General features: G+C 37.3%; 1 long non-coding RNA gene across 1 annotated transcript in view; it reads left to right on the top strand.

The window, feature by feature from the left end:
* LOC109267603 (uncharacterized) overlaps positions 1-17120 on the top strand; it is a 39820-nt gene that overhangs the window by 10604 nt on the left and 12096 nt on the right. The window contains exon 3 of the long non-coding RNA XR_002080193.2: positions 14442-14555. This is a non-coding gene — a long non-coding RNA (uncharacterized LOC109267603). The remainder of the gene's footprint in view (positions 1-14441; positions 14556-17120) is intronic.

The following is a 17120-nucleotide window of genomic DNA, read 5'->3' on the forward strand; positions in this document are numbered from 1 at the left end:
AACAAATTGTTTTTCTCTTGGTGCTTCTAAAATTCTCTTCTTACTTTCTACTTTTGATACTTAAATTATGCATCCTGGTGTAGGTCTTCTTGGGTTTATTTTATTGGAACTCTCTAGGATTCCTGGTTCTGAATGTCTTTTTTCTTCCCCAGGTTAGGGAGGTTTTCAGTCATTGTTTCTTCAAGTAAGTTTTCCACCTCTTTCTCCTCCTTCTGGATCCCCTATCATGCAAATATTGGCCTGCTTGATAGTGTCCCAACAGTCCCTTAAGCTATCTTTTTTTCTTTTTTCTTTTGCTCTTCTGATTGGATGAATTCCACTATTCTATCTTTGAGTAACTGATCCTTTTTCCACTGCAACCAGTCTGCTATTGAACCCCTCTATTGAATTTTTCAGCTTAGATTTTGTATTCCTTAGCTCTGTGGTTTCTGTATGGTACTTTGTTATATTTTCTATCCCTTTGTTAAAATTCTTACTTTATTCATGCATTGTTCTCCTGGCCTCAGTGAGTATCTTTATGACCATTATTTGAACTCTTTGTTAGGTTGATCACTTATTTTTGTTTCATTAAGTCTTATTCTGATGTTTTGTTCTTTCATTTGGAACATATTCCTCTATTTCTTCATTTTTCCTCTCAGTGATGGTTTCTATGCCTTAGATAAAATAGCCACATTTCCTAGTCTTGATGGACTTGTTCTCATGTGGAAGAAGAACCATATCATTCAACCTTGCCCTAGCTATTGGTTGTCTCTTAAGTCTTTGTGATTGCCTAAGCAGTCTTTTTTGTTCTTGGTGGCTTCCAGTATTGAAAGTGTGTCAAGATCTGTCAGTGTCCCAAAGGGGAGGATCTCAGTCAACACCTAGATTCAGGCTCATTGGAAGCTTAACTTCCAGGCAGCAGCTTTTAAAATATCAAATATGCCTCTTTCAGGGGAAGACTGGGAGATGGGCATTTCTGTCTGTGGCCTCAGCACTGTGTCCTGAGGGGATAAGTGGCCAAGAACTATTTCTCTGTTTGTTACAGTTTTGTGGGAGGGACCTGAAAATGTAAGCCACACTGGCCACTAGAGCCAGGTGATGAAGGGGCATCTTTTGGATGGCAGCCACAAAAACTGGGTCCCCAGATGTATACACAAGCTCCTTTCCTGGAAATATTGACAATCTGGCATGAGGCAGCAAGAGAGCACAAAGGTGGTACCCACCAGCTCCCTGGTCTCTGGAGGGTATTGTAGTCAGCCCTTTGTTGTGCACTAAATTAGAGGCCCACTGTGCAGGCTATGGGTATTAAGATGTGTAGATAGACCTCTTTCACAGAAAGCCTGGCCATGTTTAAGCTGGACCCTAAGGAGTTTGCTGTGGTAGGTCCTTGTAAGCACTTTAAGAACTGTCTCTTAGTTTTCTATAGCCTTGTTGGTCTCATGGATGCAAGCCCCATTAACTTTCAAAATCTGGCATTTTGGTCACCCATTTCTTAGATGGAAGTGCAAGGCTTGAAGTTGGAAGTTCCTTCCGGGTTGTGTGTTGCTGTGCCAGAGGTGGGGTTTATGGTGAGATTGTTTATTAGCCTCTTCTGCCGGGTTTTATGTGAGTCTTTTCTCATTTACCCAATGTGTGGGAGCCACTCAGATAGTTTCTGGCTTTTTTTCAGAGATACTTGGTCTGTATGTATCTGTAGATTTGGTGTGTCCATAGGAGGAGGTGAGGTCAAGAGCCTCTTATATGAGAATATTACTCAGTGATTAAAAAGAATAAAATATTGCCATTTGCAACAACATGGATGGAACTAGAGTGTATTGTGCTAAGTGAAACAAATTAGTCAGAGAAAGACAAATATCATATGACTTCACTCATGTGGAATTTAAGATATGAAACAGATAAACATAAAGGAAGGGAAGCAAAAGTAATAAAAACAGGGAGGGAGACAAACCATAAGAGACTCTTTGATACAGAGAACAAACAAGGTTGCTGGAGGGGTTTTGGGTTGGGGGACGGGCCCAATGGGCAAGGGGCATTAAGGAGGACACCTGTTGGGATGAGCACTGGATGTTATATGTAAGTAATGAATCACTAAATTCTATTCCTGAAATCATTATTACACTATATGTTAACTAACTTGGATATAAATTTAAAAAAAAAAAAGCCTCTTCTATTGCTATCTTGAACCAGATCCAAACGTTGAGTTGCTAATATCAATTATTAGAAATTTTTCTAGGATTTTTCTTTGGTTCTTTTTCAAAGATGTAGGTTATTTGTGGTATCTTTTGTTCCTTTGTTATGTACCCTCTTTTATTTCTTGAAATATATTAAACATACTCATCTGATATCCTATAGGTAAAAAATTTGTATAGTCTAACTCTGTTTCAACTCACTGTCCCTTGTCTATTTTCTCCTAGGTTGTTTTTTTTGTTTGTTTTTTTGTTTTTTTGTTTTTTTGTTTTTTTTAAGTTGTGGTATCCATTTGGGTCTGTTCCCCTCGAAAGGGTTATGTTTGGTATTGCTGGGTACTTGGGACACTGCTAACCCATGAACACTCTCAGACTATCCTATCCACTGCACATAAGATAGGATGTACCCTATTCTATATGAGCAGAGACTGGTGTTAGTAATTTTCAAGGGAAACTTTTCCCCTCATTTTATCCTTCTTCATAATACTTAGGCTTATTGTCTCTACTGGTTGTCTCTATAGTGTTACTCCCCCTCTCCTCACCTAATTCACTTACCAAGGATGTTGCCTTTCACGGGACACAACCTTACACACAGGTCATACATGGAAAGTTCTGTTTCCCACTTCACTCAGGCCTCATGTCTTATCTCCTGACTCCCATATGGCTCTAGGAAGCCTAAACTCTAAGCCACCTGGAGAGAGGTCCCAAGCAAATGCCAGCTCCAGAACTTGCTTTGTATTCAAGTTGTCTTTTATTTGTGGCCTCTGGGGACTTCCCCTATTTTTTAACCAACTCAACCATTAATTTAGAATGATATTTAAAAATATTTTATCCAGCACTTTTAATTATTCTGAAGTAGGGGGTTTTCCTGCATATCTCTCCTGCCATATTTGCAGGCACAAAACACCTTTTGAGTTTCTTCATCAATTTGCTCCTTGAAAAATCATCCAGCTTAAGAACATCAGAAAGGCTTATCACTAAGGCTGCTTATTCTACTAATAACCTATGTGTAAAGGTAATAATTCTTCCCAAAATAATTTATAATTTAGAGAAATTCTCACCAAGTCTCTTTCTTAAAGTAACTTGGTCAAATTCTTTGGGAACCTAACAAAATTATTCTCAAGTTCATTTGGAATAAGAAATTGATGAGAATAGCCATATCAGTTTAGAAAAAGAATAGTAATGGTAGAGGACTAACTCCTTCTTTAATATTAAATGTTAAACATACTCTATTTTTTAGAAATTTTTTAATGTTTGTTTTTGAGAGAGAGAGAGGTAGATACAGAGCATGAGCAGGGGAGGGGCAGAGAGAGAGGGAGACACAGAATCCGAAGCAGGCTCCAGGCTCAGAGTTGCCAGCACAGAGCCTAACATGGGGCTTAAACCCACGAACTGCCAAGATTATGACTTGAGCCCAAGTCAGGGCATAACCGACTGAGCCACCCAGGCACCCCAAATATTCAACATATTCTAATTCTATTCTAATATTAATATTAAGACATATTTTAAACTTTATAAGATAATTAAATCTGTATGGTAATGGCACAAGTACTCATCTATCACTGGAATGGAAGATATAACTCATAACAATTCTGAGTATATGTTAAGTCTTGATATGTCTTAAAGCAAACTTCCCAAATCAGCAGAGAAAGGTGGGTTTAACCCACACATGTTGCTGGCAAGAGTGACTTGTCATGTTGAAAAAAAAAAAGTTTTACTTGATGTAAAGCAAAATAAGGCCTATGTAGTTTACAGAATTAAATGGGAAAAAATGTTAAAAGAGCTATGTAAAAATACTTGCTTGATTATAGACAGTACTGAATAAACTTGAAAATCAATGGCTTGGAAGGTGGCAAGAAACTGGTTACAATGAGTGATGAGGTAGTAGAGCGATTTATCTTACTTTTTGATCATGAGAAAGTATTACCTTTCAAAATAATAAATAAAATTTATTTTAAAAACAAAACCATTGGAGGGAGTAAGAAAATAATTGATAATCTTAATTTGGCAAAATTTAAAATTTCTTTGTCTTTAATAATTAAAGAGAAATTCCATGTATCATATTGGCCAAATTCTTATAATAAATATAATCATAACAAATACAATCCTTAATAATTAAATCATTCATGTTAATCCATGTGAATGCTGAGAACCTAGTAGAATCAAAGGCAAAAAGAGAGATTTTACAAAAGAGAAACGTGAATTCTAAAACATACCAAGAAGTGTCAAAACCTTAAGGAATTCGGTGAAAAATATTTTTGTAACCCTACTGATTTGTAATAATACTATTTGACTCCTAAATTTACAATTTACAATTTGTTTTTCTGATATTTATGTTGACTTTTTTTTTTTCTAAAAACTAGGCCTGTTTGTGTTTATAGAGGCCTTGTTTCTTTAATTTTGTACTTATTTTGGGAAAACGATTGGGCTTAAATGTTTTTCTTAACAGATTTTTCACTGTGAATGTACTAATCATTAATGCTTAATGTGTTCGTATATAAATGGTGTGTTTGAGTAAGATGTCGTTTGTCTCTAACCTGGTTAACAAAGATTTCTGTAAAATTTTCTCTGCACCATTTTATAGAAAGTACTGACTTGTCAATGATGGTGATACTGCAAACTGAATGGTAAATGAATGCTAATTTAAAAAATTCCTTTATGGGTCTGTTTTAGTATAAGCAGGATACCACCAGGTGGCAGTACAAGCAAAGGACAAAATCTTCACTGTAATTTATAGTTACACTTTAACTGGAATGAAATGAGTAATTGAATATCCATATTTGAGTAGAATCACCCCATCTTCCTAGGTGTTTTTAAACCTTGTTTTATACTATTTTTTTAGAGGTTAGGTTTTGTTTTTTGTTTTGTTTTGTTTTGTTTTTGTTTTTAATCTGGTCAAGTTGTACAGGAAAGACCTGTTTTAATATGTTACTTTGAGTAACCCAAAAGAACATCTTATGGCTTCCAGTCCAGACGAGACTGACACATCTTTAAGTGGTAAGATTACCTATGCCACAGAACTGTATGTCCTAAGCCAGTCAGGAGAGTAAAGCCAGTGCTTTAGTCAGGAGCCAGCCTGCCAGAAAATATACATGGCAATTGGGGTTGAATTATTCATAGATGCTTCTTTTGTGGGTTAGACAGCTCAATCTGTCTAAGTATTTTTTTAAGTCAGGTATGACTTGATTGCAGTGCTTAGTCACATATCTGGAAATAAATAGTTGCTAGATAAAAATATGATTTTTTATTTTTGTAACTAAATATATATATGGCATGTGTTTCATGTCCATATATTTCCAAGGGTATTTTTAGAGACATCTGTTTCCATATCAGTAACTTTGCTCTTTCATGGTGCTAGAGTCTTTCTTTGGGGAGCAGATAGAAGCGTTGGAGGATGTTCTGTAAGACAGGCGCTCCTCAGGTACATGGAATAGCTCAAACAGCTCAAAACCCAAAGCCTGGCTTTCTAATGAGTGGCTTTAGTTATATTAGTGTTAATATTTGTTTTAGCCACTGAAAGAGAATTTCCAGCTGCTCCATTAGAGATATGAAGTCTCTCAGCTGAGTAAATTAAATCCTTTGTACTGAGGCAACTTGAAAGTGAGCATCCATGGATGTGGGGGGATCTGTGAGAAATCATAGAGAGCCCAAAAAGGCCTAAAAGACAGAAGTTTGAGGATTCTTATCCTTCAAACGTTCAAAAGGAGAAGAAGTGATTTCAGTAAATTATAATAACAAATGTCGTATCAATTCTGTAAGATAAAATAAATGATTGGTGAAACAGCATCATTTATTCACGAGAAGCCAGACTAGGTTTAACACCTATCACAGCAAACTTTCCTTTTTAAACAAAGTGTCCAGACCTCCAGAGCTGGGAAGGGTGGAAAACCTAGAAATCTGATTTGAGCAACACACTTGACAGTGTGGTGTTGACAGAAAGGTGTTGTCTCTCAACACACCTTTGGCTGAAGTGCGGTATAAGTGTCATTATGTATATTGATAATTGATTAACTACCAAGGTGGTGGTGTTTAATAGATTGATGTCAAGTGGAGGGATGTTTCTAGGGATGTCCTTGGCCTTTATTCTTTAATACTTTTTATTAGTGATTTGGATGAAGATGTTGAAAGCATTCTTACAAAATTTGAGATGATATGAAGTTAAAGAGAATAAATTAAGTGGTCAAATAGAGTTCTAAAATCTTAGGCTAGTTGAACTTGGTGAGTGCTAGAAGAGTGATTTTAAGGAGAATATATATAAAAAAAAAATAAGAGGATCTATGTAAAGGCCACTACTTGAGTCCTAAAATCAACAGCATATATACAGGGTAAGTCATATCTTAGCTGTAGCACATCTAGAAAAGACTTAAGGGAGTGTAGTTGGCAGTGAATATAGTATAAATAAGCTGTGTACCATGACTGTCAGTAAATACTAATTTAGGTTTTATTTAAAAAAATGTGGCATGGCAAAGGAGAGAGGAGATGTTCCCTCTTCTACTGGCTGGACCACCCTCTCTTCGATTTTGGGTGCTGTACCTCAAGTGGAGCATTGCTAGGCTAGGGACTGTTCAGAAAGGAGACAAGCAAGATGATAAGAGCTGCAAACACTGTTATGAAGGGCATGGCTGAAGAAACTGAGTATTAGAAGATACTACATCAGAAGATGGAGTAACACTGGCTTCACATATTTGGAAGTCTGCATGTGAAAGAGGGATTAAACTTGTTCTGTGTTCAAATTAAAATCGAGGGGGTAGAGACCTTAGACAGTTTTGCGTTTCATGTAATGACCCTCTGATGGTTGCAAGCAACCCCAGATAGGTACAGACTATTTCAAAAGATGGTGACTTCTCCATTATTAGAGTATTCAAGCATGGAAATGTCTTAGCAACTGATAGATAGTTGAATGAATTTAAAAGTCCCTTCCAATTCTGTGTTTATGGTTATTTTCTTAACCCATTATTAAGCTAAAAAAAAATCCTTAAGAAAAGGCATATTTGAGGGATGCCTGGGTGGCTCAGTCAATTAAGTGTCCCACTCTTGATTTCAGCTCAGGTTATGATCTCACGGCTCATGAGATTGAGCCCCCATTGGGGTCTGTGCCAAAAGTACAGAGCCTGCTTGGATTCTCTCTCTTCCTCTCTCTCTGCCTCTCCCTTGCCCACATGCCTGCTCTCGCTCTCTCTGTCTCTCAAAACAAATAAACATTTTAAAAAGAGAAAAGGTACCTTTGAACATTTCTCAATATTAATTTATCTCATTAATTCTAATATATGTTTTTTTTTTCTTCTCCATGTCTTTAGTTAGCAGAGGCAGTATCAGATTTAAAATGTGACCTTTATTCCTGTTGTCTCAAAGATATGGTCAAAGCCCCAATGCCAAGATAAACATAATAGGTACCAAGTGCTTCCAAATTCTAAATCGATTACCTAAATGGGTCATGTCAAATGATTGGGTAACCAGTTCTGCCTGTATTTAGCCCATTGCTTACCTCTGAGGTTAGAGTTGAAGAGTTGGTGATGAGGGCTATTTGAGAGACTCATTAGTGTGCCGTAAGATACCCATCTCCCCATGGGGAACTTCTGGGAGAGCTTGACATGTATGCCTTGGAATTTGGGAGACTCAAGGACAGTGATACTCACTAAGAGAGACTGGCTGAAGTTACACATACCTGGCAGTAGCTCAAAAGAGAGAGAGAGCTTTGGTAGAAACAATCTTCTCCACCATGAAAGGGGTGTAGCAAAGGTGTGTGTTTCCCCTAGACCAGAAGTGGGGTTATTTTTAAGGGCAAGAAAGGTAGAGTAACCTAACCCCACAGGCCTGCATCTTAGGAAGATAGCTCAGGGGAGCCAATTTAAATTCAATAAGATGTTGGAATTTTGATAGTAAACAAGAGACTTTTAACATACGTAAGATTATTCTTGCAACTTAAAGGGATAGGGAGAGCTATTAGACCTTCCATTCAAGGGTTTAGAAAAGGAGTCCAGAAAGCAGGTTTGAAGAGACAGTGTAGAAAAGAATAAAGCTGCCTTCTGCTTGCATCCTGTGCAGACCAACCTAATAAATAGATAGTGGGAATGCCAGAGCCGTGGATTCTAGTTGTGGGCTTTCACCAAATAGCAGTGTTCATAGGTTCAAGTCACCCCACCTCTTTGGGTCCCAAGTTTCTTCACTTGTAGATGATCTCCTGCTTTGTTTTAGCTATGTAGTTCTTTTTCAATTTCACTTCACAATCAAGATACACAATATATGTCTTCTATACGTATAAAAAATTTAGTATTTATAAATATTTATACCCAGAACTTCTTTCAGAAAAAAAATTTCATTAGCTGATCTCCATTTTCTTTCAGCATACTGATTGTGTTTTGTGCCTAGATATAGTGTTAAGGTTATCTTCTGCATTTCTCTAGTAGTTTTCCTCTGCTAAACTTTATATAGATAAGCTTTAGTAAGATATGGCATTATGAGCACATATATTTTAAGAGTTTTACCCATATTAATTCTGCTGATTCAGTCTACATGTGGTTTTTACATTTTATAGCTGGAAAGTCACAGGCAAACTAAATTGAAGGAGATAAAAGGAATGTCAATTAAATACAATTAAATATTAAAGAACTCCCCAGAACTCTTGGAATTCATGAGATAGTTCTGCATGTTCTTACTCATTGTGCAACAAAAAATAGACTTAGTTTGTCTTGAATGTTAAGTCTCTTCATAATAAAACTGCTCTGTAAGGTAAGGTAATGTAACTATCTATAAATTCCCGTCAGAGTATCTGACATGCCCTGGAAAGGGTTGGCACAACTAAATCATTGCTTTAACTAGTTTAGTTATTTAAAATTATACAGTAAGGTGTGTATTTCAGTTCAAATGAAAATGAGCCACTGATTAGAATATCATAAAATAGACAAAATGAGAAGGCAACATTTATCTTAATCTGCTCAGTTCTTTGCTGGAATTCCTCATTTCTGGGTTGACCTCTTGAGCAATAGCAATAATTGGTTATAAATTAGATCGTGTACTTATTAGCTTTGAATTTTAAAGACATTCAGTCTTTGTAATGATACTGAATGGAGGATTCCTGAAGTATAGCACAATACATGGATTGCATGTTTATATATACAGCAGCATCTATGTCATACATTGAACTAGAACAGCGCAGCAAAAGCAAAAACCGTGGCACCCGTGACTCCAAAGCCTATAACTTGAGATATCTTTGCTATTTTCACCCAATTTGGATTTAAATGATCTCTAAGTTTTCTTCTATCTCCACAATCCTATGATTTAGTTCACAAGAGACATCATCTTTAAAGCTTAGGTGTAAATTCAGCCATGGCAGCTTAAGGCTCTAAAATCTCAGTATCCAGAACACCAAAAACCTTGTTAGAATGCAATGAGAATAAGAGTAAGAGAATGGAAAGTCAAGTGTAATACAATGCCTTTCCTTAAAAATACATGTACATTAGTTTAATTTCCCTTATGTTCCCAGGGCTGCTCCACATCATGGTGGTTAAGAGACTTATAAGGAGTGTTTACAGAGAAAGAAGTAAACAAAGAGCACTGAGTTGTTTCTGAGGGCAGGTTATTTTCTTCCTTACACAGCTATAGACTCCAAGTCCACAGATGTAGGCCAGTGGTAATAAGAGGCAACTGTACATGTCATGAATTAGAGGGTGGCAGCAGCACATCTTATCATTCCAGGCTTCTGGCAGTATTATTTTTGCAACTCAGCACATTTCCTCTTTTTTCCTACTCTTTTCGTGCAGTCTCTACTGCTTCTCTTTACACAAGGATCTACATAAGACCTAATGGGGTCAGAGAACCTCTTCCCCTGGCCATTGTGATTGGTTAAGATATGACTCATGACCCAAGCTAGGCCAATGAGAGCCCTTGTCTGAGACTTTCCTATAGTGGAAAACTGCTTTTGCTTTTAAGTTCCTGGAGCTGGATGAGTAGCTGAGGCTGGCTAATTTTATCATTCTGTGGAGCAGGCCTTCTGCAATTGTCAGAATGAGGCCTACACTGAGAGAGACAAGAGAGGAAAGAAATGGTGATGTTGTTTGAGGTCTGGCTCTAGTTATGTATGATGTTAGCGCTAATAAACCACTCCTTTTTTGTTTAATGTAAGTTGATTTGGATTTCTGTCATTTGTACCCTGCCTGATACAGATTTCAAACAGAAATATTAGAAAACACCGTCTTTTGGAATGTTACTTCATAAACCTAAAAATACAGATGATTTTGGTATGATAATAAAAATAACTGCAATTTATCAAACATCTACCAGGTGCTAAGCATGGCATGGAGTACATGATGTGTTTTGTGTTATTTTTATTTAACCTTCACAACAACCTATATTGTATATGTATCAGTTAGCTATTGCTGGGTAGCTAATTGTCCCAAAACTTACTAGCCTGAAACAATAAGACTTTAGTTAACCATGTCTGTGGCTTGGTTGGGTGATTCTTCTGGTTTAGAACAGGCTCAGCTGATCTTAAACAGGCTTACTCATGCATCTTCAGTAAGTTGGCAGATTTCTGGGAACTGAGTGGTTTGGGATGACCTCATTCATAGGTCTGGAGTTTGGTGGTCTTCTCAGCTGGGCCCCATAGGAGTGACTGGACTTATGTCTCCAGCAGGCTAGCCTGGGCTTGTTAACATGCATGTCATAGGGTTCCAGGAGAGTGAGTGAAGGCAGGAAGTCCTCTCAAGGCTCAGGTGAGGTACTGGCATCTTGCTACCTCTCCTGCATCCTATGGACCAAAGTACAAGGTTACCCTCATTCAGGGAATGAGGTAATAGTCTCCACTTTAAAAAAAAAATTTTTTTAATGTTTATTTATTTTTGAGAGAGAGAGAGTACAAGCAAGAGAAGGGAGATACAGAAGAGGGAGATACAGAATCTGAAGCAGGCTCCAGGCTCTGAGCTGTCAGCACAGAGCCTGATGTGGGGCTCAAACCCACAAACCATGAGATCATGACCTGAGCTGAAGTCGGATGTTTAACCGACTGAGCCACTTAGGTACCCCCCAAATCTCTACTTTTAGTGGGAGGAGCTGAAAGTCAAAGGGAATGGATATAAGGAGGCATGAAAAAATGGTAGCACAACTACTTTACTAAAAAAGGTATTGGGTGCATATACTTCAAAAGTTAAGAAATTTATTCAAGGTCATATGGCTAGTAAGTAGCAGAGATAGGATTTGAGCCTTAATCTTCTGACTGAAAATCTCACTCTTTCAGCGTTTTTCCATTCTTGCTGATTGATCTATGTAGTCCAGATATCACAACTTAATTAGTTTCTGAAGTCCTTTTCTTAGATCACTTTTGAATGACTTATCAGTTATTATGAACAGTTCCTTTATTATAATAAAGGTATTAATTTTCTGTGAATAGGTTATTCTTGAGCCACTCTTATGAGTATTTTCGTTCATATTTATAGCCACAATAAAGTTCATATTTTCATTCTTGTATCATGGCTATGATTCGAAATACCAGATGTTATTTTGGGAGAATAGGTAAAATAACTTGGAGTATCTTTTAAAATTTTAAACAATATTTAGATGTAGTGAGGAAACAATGTGTTCAGGCATATGGGAAGCTGGAACATAAGGAGATCTGTAAAATGGGAAGAAGACTGACAACAAATGGAAGAAAGCAACAGTGGACTTCAACCCTTAGGATTCTAGGGAGGGTAGCAGTGGCAGTAGCTATCATTTACATTGAGGAATCTTATAGCTGGGTGTGAAAGTCTTCATGAATAGTCCAGAGTCAGCCCTCTCCAAGGATCCTCAAAATGATAGAATATGGGGGAAAGAAGCAATGTACTCAGAGCCTGCTATTGCCCTGTAAGACTTAGATGCCCTATGTTATGCCTCCCCACAAAAAAGTTTAGCTTAATGCCCCTCTGGCATGCCTAGTTTAATAGTCTGAGTGTTATAATTGTTCCTCTAGAACAGTCCAAAGGATGTTGGTGAGGGAGGGGTGTGGTCACATAGGCAACTTTGTCTTATGAAATTCAGTGATTAAAATGGATGATCACTGTGAAGAAAGGAAGATTGGAAGAACATAGAAAGAAACAGATGGTGGGAAATTAAAGAAGATAACTGCCAGGAAATTTCTTCCTGCAATTGAAGTAAGGGCTTCTCTCAGAAGATAACACTAGGCAAGTAGAACTGAACAGTTGGGAACTTCTCAGAGATCATTTGATTTGAGGTGGGATGACTAGAACTTACATTTGGGATATAGGCGTGAGGAAAGGGAGTGTTCATAATGGTTCAAATGAGACAGGAAGAGGTAAAGAAGGACAAGTAGGAGGACATCTTTGGATTGGTAAAGAAAGCACACGGTTTTATGATTTAAAAACTGGCTACTAGAGGAAAAAGTGATTTGTATAGTTTTTAAACATTATAATATCTTATATCTTCACTTTCTTTTCAACGTTGGTAAATATGTCACTTTAAACAGCACAATAGGTTCTAATTTTAGAATCTGATGATGAGGAAAAGATGAGGTATGAGAAGAACAGCATGTATTTTCCTCAGAGGGAAAAAGCCAGGGATTGCACTCTCCCTAATGAGTTTCCTAAGTGGTTTGTTTGTTTTTAAATGTTTATTTTTGAGAGAGACAAAGCGTGAGTGGGGGAGGGGCAGGGAGAGAGGTAGACACAGAATCTGAAGCAGGCTCCAGGCTCTGAGCTGTCAGCACAGAGCCTGACGCAGGGCTCGAACCCACAAACTGCAAGATCATGACCTGAGCCGAAGCCGAATGCTTAACCAACCGACTAAGCCATCCAGGTGCCCCAAGTGCTTTATTTTAAGAGGGTTTGCATGTTCTGTGTGCAGAAGCACAGAGAAACTTGCAATGGAGAATCAATTTCCTGTTTTTTCTGTTAATCTCTATCTGACCCTGGATGACTCTGGAAAGAAAGAGTGGTCATTCTACCAAGTCAGTGAAGTTTGGTCTGTAGTCAGGGCTAGATCCCAGGGCTATGGAACCTGACATTCCTGTACTCCATGTCTGTGGGAATTTGTCCATATCTGACTGTCATCTAAGTGCAGACTTTTCCCCCTATACCAAAAAGGTGCAGAGTTCTAACCACAAGAGTGAGAATTCTATATAAACTTGAAATCACTTTTCAACATGAACCATTTGAAACAATAGATCCCACTTTATAATATTAAGGAAAATAACCCAAGGAAATTAAAAGAAAGCAGATCAATGTTCATTAGATAGGAATGTATCTCAGAAAGGAGACCAAAAAAAAAAAAAAAAAAAAAAAAAGTTGGGTAGGGCAACTCCACATAATAATTTTAAGCTTTTAAATCACAGGTTTGAACTGTAGGAATGCCTTTGTTGATAAATACAGAAGAAGGATCAACCATTGGAACTATTTATCTTGCGTTTGTTTAAAGCACTGAATAAATTAGAGCAAATTTTGTAGAGTTTGGAAATGTGCTGTGATGTTGAATCTGTAAATATATGTATATACATATTGACCCCTTTCTTCTAAATCTGTAATTAAAAAGGGTAGGAAAAGTAACCAAACATAAAAGTAAATTCACATCCTTCACTTCCAAGTTCTGGTTGAAGATATTTGAAAGAGCAGGATGGTTTTCCATCTTTGGTAACTTAGACGTACTTACAAAAAACAAAATTATTTCAAGTGTCTTCTATAGTATTGTTATTAATCTAAGTGTTATTCTTTACAAAATTATAGATAACAGTTGCCGCCAGTGTTGCTGTCTGCTGTGCCAATGTTGCTGTCCTCAAAATGATGTCTGTGGATACCTCTTCTTACTATTTCAGTCTCTGAATTTTTATGTCAAAAGCCAGCTTTGCTTAAATGTTAACTATTTTTTTAAGTATGATTTATTCTGGAATAATTTTATGTGCACAGAAAATTTGCAAAGGCAATATAGCAAGTTCCTATGTGCACTTCATGCATCGTCTCCTAATGTTAACATCTGTAGTAGATTGAATGGTGGCCCCCCAAAATATATGTCCACAAACTAACTCCTGGAATATGTGAATGTGACCTTATTTGGAAAAAGAGTCTTTGCAGATGTAATTAAGGATCTCAAGATGGGATTGTTCTGGATTATTTGATTGGGCTGTAAATCTAATGACAAGTGTCCTTATAAAAGACACACAGAGGAGAGACATACAGGGAGAAGTGGAGAAGGCTTGCTTATTTATCTATCTATCTATCTATCTATTTATTTATTTATTTATTTATTTATTTATTTATTTATTTATTTTTTACTGATGTCCCTTTTTTGTTCTAGGATCCAGTCTAGGGCACTACATTGCATTAGTTGTTACATCTCCATAGTCTCCACTGGTTCATGATAGTTTCCCAGTCTTGTTTTTCATGACCTTGATGGTTTTGAGCAGTACTGGTAAGATACTTTGTAGAATATCCCCTACTATGAATTTGTCTGTATTTTTCTCATGATTAGACTGGGTTATGAGTTCTGGGGAAGAATACCACAGAGGTGTGGTGCCCCTGTGGGGAAAGGGCTATATATATCCACATGACTTATCCCTGCTGTTGTTAGTCTTGATCACTTAGATAAAGTGGAGTTTTCCAGGTTTCTCCATTGTAAAGTCACATTTCCCCTATCTATACTATATTCTTTGGAATCAAGTCTTTAAGTCCATCCCTTCATGGGAGATTAATCTACCTCCTTGTAATAGGGAGAAGCTAATATGTATTATTTGGAATTTTTCTGTAAGATACATGCCTTCCTTCCTCCTCTTTTTCAATAATTTATATATATCAGTATCAATGTATGTATACATTATAATCCAATTCCACTTTATGATCTAATACAACATTATTTTGTTACCCAAATTGTTCTAGTTTTTATGCCTACTATTATTATTGTTATTAATTGATTATATTGTATGATATTAGTTTAAGCTTTCTTTTTGTTCTCCAGTCTACTAGGTATCTATTGCTTCATAACAAATTACAGCAAAACTTAGGGGCTTAAAACAAACATTATTATCTCACAATTTCCATGGGTCAGGAAGTCTGGGGGTTGCTGAACTGGGTGCCTCTGCTCCCTCACAAGGCTGCAGGTTAGGTGTTTGGTGGAGCTGTCATTTTCTCAAGACTTGACTGGGGAGGATCTGCTTCCCCAGTCTCACACACATTATTGTTGGTAGTCCTCAGGTCCTTGTTGGCCTTTGGATGGAGACATCAGTTCCTTGCCATGTAGGACAGGAACAGTCCTAGAACAGCTCATAACATGGCAGCTGGCTTCCCTCGGAGGGTGGCCAAGAAGGAAATTACAGTTTTTTTGTAACCTAATCTTGCAAGTGACATCCTACCACTTTTGCCATAATGTATTTGTTACAAGTAATCCACTAGTCCAGCCCACACTCAAGGCAGGGATGGGGGTTATAGAATGCCATTCTGAAGAGGAAGAGATGGTAATCACCGGGGCCATTTTCAAGGCTGCCCACCACACTCAGTATTCCACTGTTATATCCACTCACTTCAGTTGATTTGAATGGGCAGAGGGAGAAGAGAAGGGGGAAGCTTTGAAAAGCAATACCACCGATGGATTAAACGTTTTGCTCGCAGTAACTTTTGACAAGGTGTCACATACTACATGGCATCTACCTCTTATTATTATTCATTTGTACATTTATCTGCTTATTTGTTTAGGAGTATATGACATGTAATTTCAAGCCAAATGTGATATTTCTGACCCCAAGCTGTGGTCTACTTGAGATTTTGGGAAAACATTTTTTTCTTAATTAGCACCTGTGCATTTTTTAAGCTGTTTAGGCCCAGCCTCCTGAGCATCAGTCCTACCAGGTGTTATGTGAGCAGAAGTGGAACAATTAGTCATTTTAATTAAGCTAAATGTAATTACTTTCATAATCTTGAGTTGTTCATATTGAACTCCATCAAAATTGCCTTATGAAGCTGGGGAATTATGAAGAATTACTGACAAAGGATACTATCAATAATTTTTCCATTTGTATTGAACTCACTTTTAGTTTGGTCCATCTACCTTTAAATGAAATCATTTATTTGTTTCTTCTAGCAAAAAAAAAATAATTCATGCTCCCTGAAGAACACTTGAGAGTGAATAAAAGCCCAAAGGAAAACAACAAAAGAACACTCCAAATTATATACCATAGTGTTAACATTTTGATGCACAAAATTTCCACATTATTCTTATACATACATATATATGTATGTATATATGTACACATATATATATATTTAACACCATTCATCTCAAATTTGTGGAATATTTAGAAATATATTATGCATATTTTCCTAAATAAATTATTTTTGCAAGGACTCATTTGACTCACCATTATTATCACTGAAAGTCCCACACATGGATTTTTGCTCTGTGATCAGAGCAGTGCCATGTAGGACAGGAGTGATCTGTGATCAGAGATTATTATCACCTCTGCACTCATCCAAGAAGCATATACTGACTTCTTACTATTGGCCGGTCACTGTCGTGACAACACAATGAGAGAGATCCTGGCACGGGGAGAGCACCAGTCAAGTATTTGGAAAGCTCAGTTTTTATTTCAGCTTTGCTACTAATTGGCTCATGTCCTTGGACTAATAAAAACCAACAGCTAACATATACTGAACATTCACTTAAAAAAAATTTTTTTTAAGTAAGCTCTAGGCCCAACACGGGGCTTGAACTCATGACCCCAAGATCAAGAGTTGCATCCTCTACTGACTGAGCCAGCCAGTCTCCCCTCTACTGAACATTCACTATGTGCTAAGTGCTGCTCAAAGCCCTTCACTTATACTTTCATGTTTAATCACAACACCTCAGTGAGGTAGATACTATTATAATTATGCTCATTTTACAGAGGAAAAGATTGAGGCCAGAGAGATTAGGGAACTTGCCCAACAGCACATAGCTAGTAGGTAGTGGAGCCAGCATTTAACCCTGGTAGCTAATTCCGGAGCT

The sequence above is a fragment of the Panthera pardus genome, unplaced genomic scaffold (genome assembly GCF_024362965.1).
Source record: "Panthera pardus isolate Hobbes unplaced genomic scaffold, ASM2436296v1 HiC_scaffold_2, whole genome shotgun sequence".
Taxonomy (NCBI): domain Eukaryota; kingdom Metazoa; phylum Chordata; class Mammalia; order Carnivora; family Felidae; genus Panthera; species Panthera pardus.